Here is a 5,830-nt window from a genome sequence, read left to right as displayed (position 1 = left end):
ACCCTCCTTCTCGCAGGGCGGCCGTGTGGGGGTAACGGGTGCGATCCCCCCGCCTGGCACCCAGAGGGGTCGGGGATTCGGATCGCTTCCTGGGCAGAGCTTGGATTCATTAAAGTCGTGATAACTCGAGTGCTGGAGCCCTTTGCCCGTGGGGCTTTCCTGCAGGTCCAGAGGCTGAGCTGATACTTTCCACCCACTTTCAGGCGGGGGTGGGTTTTTTGGCAGCTCTGCAGAGGTTTGGGAAGGGGTTTTACAGGGGGAGAGCTGGAGCAGAGGGCTGCGACTGTAACTGATGGCAGAAATAACTTTTTTTTTTTCTCCCTCTCCCCTTTCCTCCCTGCAGAAGAAGGCAGAGGCTGCCCACCGGATCCTGGAAGGACTGGGTCCCCAGGTGGAGCTGGTGAGTGTTACCTCTCGCTGCGGGGAGCGGGAGCCGGGCCAGGTTTGGAGAGGTTCCTGGGTGGTGAGCGTGGCACCCTGTGTGTGTGTCTAAGCTGTCAGAAGGAAGCGCGCTGCTGGCCAGGACCTCTCGCTGGCACCGCACCAAGGCAGGAAGCGAAGTGGCTGAGATGAGTACTGAAAGGCAGGCAGACACACACAGCCCGCTCCGGAGAGCCTTAACCCTTCGGCTCCTTCGTCACTGGAGGGTGCTGTGTAATCACAGCCCGGTCGGAGCTGCAGCGACCGGCAGGTATCGGGACTGGCACGCATCCTATTGCTGTCCCCCTCATCCTGAGAAAAACAGCTTACAATAAATTGTCAGTTTGGGGCTGCCCCCTCATCCAGCAAAATCCAGCTGCAAGTCAAGACATTGATTGCTGGAGGGGTGGCTGAAAACAGTCACTGGGGGGCTGAGTCCTGGAGAAGGATGCTGGGAAAGGGTGCGACTGCAGTGATGCTGCTGGAAGGGTCGGAGGGGGACAGACGTGGTCTGACGGAGCATCTCTTGCTTTGCACTGGCTGGGGGGTGCAATGGAGAGAGCCGATTCTGCCAGGTGGGAGTGGGCAGCTCACAGTCCTCGACAGCTGTAATTTGGGCTTGCCTGGTGGAGGTGGTGCTAATCACTATCTTCCCCGGGTGCGTAAGGGCGAGGTCACGAGGGAGTTAGTGCTTGCTGCTACGTGTCAGAGCCCGCTTCCTTGTTTGGGGAGGTAGTGCTCATTATTTTTCCTTTGAGTCACCAGGGTCAAACCCTTTGCTCTCTTTCTGCTCTAAAGATTGGTGGCGCTTGGGTTGGTGCTTCCTCATCCGAAAGATGTTGCATTTCCTTTCCTTCCTGCCCCCACCTTTTTTTTTTTTTTCTCCTTTTTTTAGTTTGTTGATGCTTTGCCCTTGGGCGCTGATGCTGCACAGGGGAGCTGCAGCAGAGTCCAGTGCAAAGCTTTCCTCCATCGCCCTGCCTTACTCCTCGGAGGGCAGGGGAAATCTCTTCTGAGAACACCCTGCAAAACCCCAGCTGGGCTCTGCGTGCATCTTGCAGACTGTCTCATCTGTCTACCCAGAGAGAGATGCTTCCTATGGCCCAGCCCCCACGTCGTGTCAGGCAAAACAGCACCCCGGGACCTGCCAGTGGCCTCTGAGAGATGAGATGAATAGTCAGATCTTCTTCTGAGTTGGAAAGGAAGCAGCTCCAGGAAGGAGAGCAGCTTTGCATGTTCTGCCCGATGTGCACACAAGGTGTACCCACCCTGGGGCTGCTGCAACTCAGAGGTCTCTTGCAGGGAGGTTGGGGCAGCCTGGTTCTAATCCTGTGCAAAGCCTCTGCAAGGAGCGGTGGTGGCTGTCACCCAAATGCAGGTTCTTGGATTGCTGTCTGCTCCACTCGGGCTGCTGCTGTCTGCTTTTGGTTGTTCAGAGAGCTCTGGTTATTGCATTTGCAACAGTGATGGTGGCAGATGTGCATGGGCTCGGTAGTGGGGCAGCTTGCCAGGGGCTGATGGTGCGAGGTCATGGTGGACATCTCAGCTGAGAGAGGCTGGAGGTTACCACAGCGTTGGCAAACGGTGGCCACAAGCAGGATGAGGTGGTATGAGGTCTTGGGAGCTGGAGGCTGCATCCCCGGCTTATACTGGCATTAATGGGCAAAGGGGCCATGGTTGGGCTCTGCCTTCTGTCCTGCTCGTAGCAGGTTGCTCCGAGGGGTTTGTGTTTGAGCGAGGAAGGAGATGTTACTGCCTGAGTACATCGATGGGCTTGTTGAAGCTGCTTGTAGCCTTAGCTGGAAGGGAGGGGGCTTGGGAGTGATCCAGTATGGCAAAAATAGGGATTTACCCAGAAGTTTTGGGTCTGTGTCATGGGTTTCCCATCAAGTCGGAAGCTGCTGGAATATGGCCCAGCTGTGGTAGGAAACTCTTAATTCCGGATTTCAGTCTTTTAAACAGCTCCCCCTGAGCTTTCAGGGTTACAGGCTCTGCACTGAAACTGGGGTCCTTGGGGTGTACATCAAGGAAGCAGCATTTGTTGCTGGTTCCTGGCTTCTTGCTGCTTTGACCTTACAAGCTCTGGCCGTGCACTTTTTATCTTAGAGGTGTCATTCACATCTGACCCTCTTTGGAGGATTCTTGGTTTTGTGCTCCTGGAGTTCTAGAGGTGCAGAACTGTCTCCTAATCCCTTTGCCCATTACTCCTTGCTGGTGACCCTCCATCCTGTCTGCTGGGGTTTTGGGTGGCCCTGCACCTCTCCCCTGGCCCCCACATCAGCCCCAGGCGATGCAGAACACACCGGTGTGCTGCGCAGTCACGGCCTCTGCCCTCCGCTTGGCTGGGGCTCAGCTCCCTGTTCCCACAGTGGAAATCACCCCTGCCCAGGGATCCCTGGGAAGCAGGGGCCCAGGTCAGGTCCCCTCTAGGTCAGGAGGAGGTTATGACTCAGTAAACCAGGACACTGCTCATTTCATCCCTGCAACGTAGCGGTACCATTTTAAAAATGACCCCGTGTTTTCCCCGGGGAGAAGTGTCATTGAGATGTGTAGTCTGAACGCTGCGGTGGCCAGAAAGCAATTGAGACCTTTCTTTCTGTTTTATTTTTAAAGAGCTTTCAGTAAATCCAAGGTTTTTCCAGTAATAGCTTTGCATTGCAATTATGTTTTTCTTAAATGTCATCCCCCAGAGAAGTGCATTACATGGCCCTTACCCTGCAGAAACACTGTGGATGTTTTGAACATGTCACCTTACCCATCCGACCTGTCGGCTTTACTTCTGCTTACTCTCTGAGAAAGTTGTAACTCGGTGCAGGTTGCAGATGGCTCTGAGGGAAGATGCTGTTTCTCAGGCCCTGCCCTGCTGAGAATAAAATGTCTTTAACTGTTTAGTCTGTGAGGATATGTTCTCCATGGGGTAGGTAGAACTTGGTCTCCTGGGCTTGCTCCACTGCGTGGGCTGAGGTGCAGTGCTGAGGCTGTTGTCTAGACAGAAGACTCTTGGAGATGCTGGTGTCATGTGGGTGTTGAGTTTGGGTCCCAGAGTTTCTTACTTCTGAATGTTTGGGCATTTCTTTTGAAGTGATGTGTTCCAGTGCTTGTCTGTTAACACTTTGGTTTGCTAAGAATTTGAGTGGCTGTTTAAATCACAGATAAGTATAGTGGAAAAGAATCAGCAGCCTTCGGTGAGCTGCATGGCATCAGGGCACCTGTGATGTCCACGTGCACGTGAGCATCTTCTAACCCAGCTGCAAACCAAAATGTTTACTCCACTGCCTTCGCCCAGGAGGAAGGTCTCTGTAACTCGCCAGCTGCTTTGCTTTGATTTTTATGAGCAGAGGGGGAAGAGAGGCACTTCTCTTTATCAATATTTCCAGTTCCAGCAGTCCTCTTCCAAGAGGCAGGCGCTGGTCAAGGCAGCCCAGTCGAGCCTTTGCAGGGTGACTGTGGATGTGATGATGCTCCGGAGCCATGGCATGATTTCTTCTCTCTGTGGTGCAGACCTGCCTCTCTCAAGCTACGTGATGAGACGGATGTCTGTGTTCCTCTGAGCTTTCCAAGCGTGAAGTGCACAGCCAGCTCTGAGCCTGGAGTCGGACCAACAGATCTACAAGGATTCATGATGGAAATACCCCTGGGGAAGGGACACCACTGAGAACGTGTCTCCTTCTGGGGGACCTGCTTGTCCCTCTCATCTGCCCTGGCTCTGCCAGCGCGGGGTGGCCGGGTGTCTCCTTGTGGGTGTCTCCTGGCAGGCTCACAGCCCGCCGTCCCCTCACAGGGTAACAGATGCCCCAACGCTGCTGGCAGCCCCGCAGCCCTCCTGGGAGGCAGCAGTTCATCTCACCACGTCTGTCTGCCTGGGCTCCTCTGCGTGACTCTTCCACGTGGGGATTACGTGTGCTTTCCCAGCGAAGAGGGATGTGTCCAAGGGCAGCCTGAAAAAGCCAATGACCTGCTGGTGCAGAGATGCAGCAGCGATGGGCTACAGAGAGTAGGGAGAGCTACACCCAGTCTCCTTTCTGTGCAGATCGATGTGGCTGTCCCGGCATGTGGCAGGGGAGAGGCAAGGCAGTGTCTGTTTTTAACGGGGCATTAGAGACAGGCTGGCTGTGTGGAAGAACACACTTCTGTGCCAAGCACCTGTGATGGTGATGGGGAGATACTGTGGAGGAGGTGAGGATAACACCTTTTTCAAACTGCAGGAGAAAGGGACCCACCTGTGTTTGCAGGTCCTGTCCTCTCCAGTGCTGCTCACCTGGTTGAACAGATGTTCAGCAGATGTTTTGCTCTTTTCCCGTGTTTAATCTGAGATGAAATTGTGTGGACGCAGAGTGTAGCCCCAGCTGTATGACCGCAGCAGGAAGGTGAACTGGTTTGTATGTAGCCATGGCCAGGATGCTTCCTTCAGCCAGCACCCGGCCATCACATGTCCACCTGCCTGTGTTTGGCCACAGATTTTAGATCGCTCTCAGCTGATTTGGTGAAAGTTTGTGAACTGCTTGTAAACTTGGGTGGTATTTCTGTGGTTGGATAGGAGCTGCACTCATTAGGTGCCCAGTTGCTGATGGTGGTTGAGCCATGGCAGGCTTTTGATTAGCACAGTCTTGGACGTGTTCACACCAGTTTAGCCGATGACAGAAAAGCATTGAAGGGCTTAATCCTGAGTGCCCTGTCAGGCTGCTTATGTGGACACAACTGGTGGCAGCTCCTGGAGCGTGGCCTGAGCTGTTAATCACAGTGGGTGGGATCGAGCATGGTTTCTGTGGCACCTCTACGTCCCAGAGGTGGGACCCTGTATTGTGGCAGGTTCCCTGAGGGTACCTCACCCTGCGGATGGGAAGGGAGAGGTAGCGAGGTCAGTGACCAGCTGAAGGTGGCCAGGGATGGATCTAGGGATGGATGACTCCCCATGGAGGGCCCTGGCACATCCCCACTGAGGGTGCAGGGGGCAGAGCAGCTCCGTGATGGGTGCTCACGTCTGGTGCTGGAGACAGCCACCGTCACTGGGCTCTCCAGAGGGTAACCCTGGACAAAACACTTGTCCTGCCGGAGCCCAGTGTCCCTGCTGAGGGATGGACAAGAGCATCACTCTACACATGGGTGCTGGGGGACTGCGGTGACATGCCCGGGGCCAACCTACCCGGTGTTGCTGGAAATGACCACTTGTCCTGCCTGCAGTTGCCTGCGCTTGGCTCCCTGGGAGAGCTCAAGCAGGCTTTTGCCGCGTAGACATAACAATTTGCAGCACACCGACTGTCTCTTCCCGCTCCCCAAGCCCCCCTTTCCCCTCGCCTCCCCCGTGTCATATGTTCCAAAGCGCACTGCGTTTTTCAATCAGTGAATAACAACCACGTACTCCGCCGTGCCGTGTTTATGTGGATTACGTCGCAAATTGCTTGTTCTGAGC

At 54.8% G+C, this 5,830-nt stretch overlaps 1 protein-coding gene across 1 annotated transcript in view; it reads left to right on the top strand.

Moving 5' to 3' along the window:
* The window catches only part of NCOR2 (nuclear receptor corepressor 2), a 188,012-nt gene that overhangs the window by 73,454 nt on the left and 108,728 nt on the right, over positions 1–5,830 (top strand). The gene's annotated exons all lie outside the window — the stretch shown is intronic.

This window comes from Egretta garzetta, unplaced genomic scaffold (genome assembly GCF_000687185.1).
Source record: "Egretta garzetta isolate BGI_Z169 unplaced genomic scaffold, ASM68718v1 scaffold447, whole genome shotgun sequence".
NCBI classification, from domain to species: domain Eukaryota; kingdom Metazoa; phylum Chordata; class Aves; order Pelecaniformes; family Ardeidae; genus Egretta; species Egretta garzetta.
The sequence above is the reverse complement of the archived record's forward strand: the minus strand, read 5'-3'. Positions and strand labels throughout refer to the sequence as shown.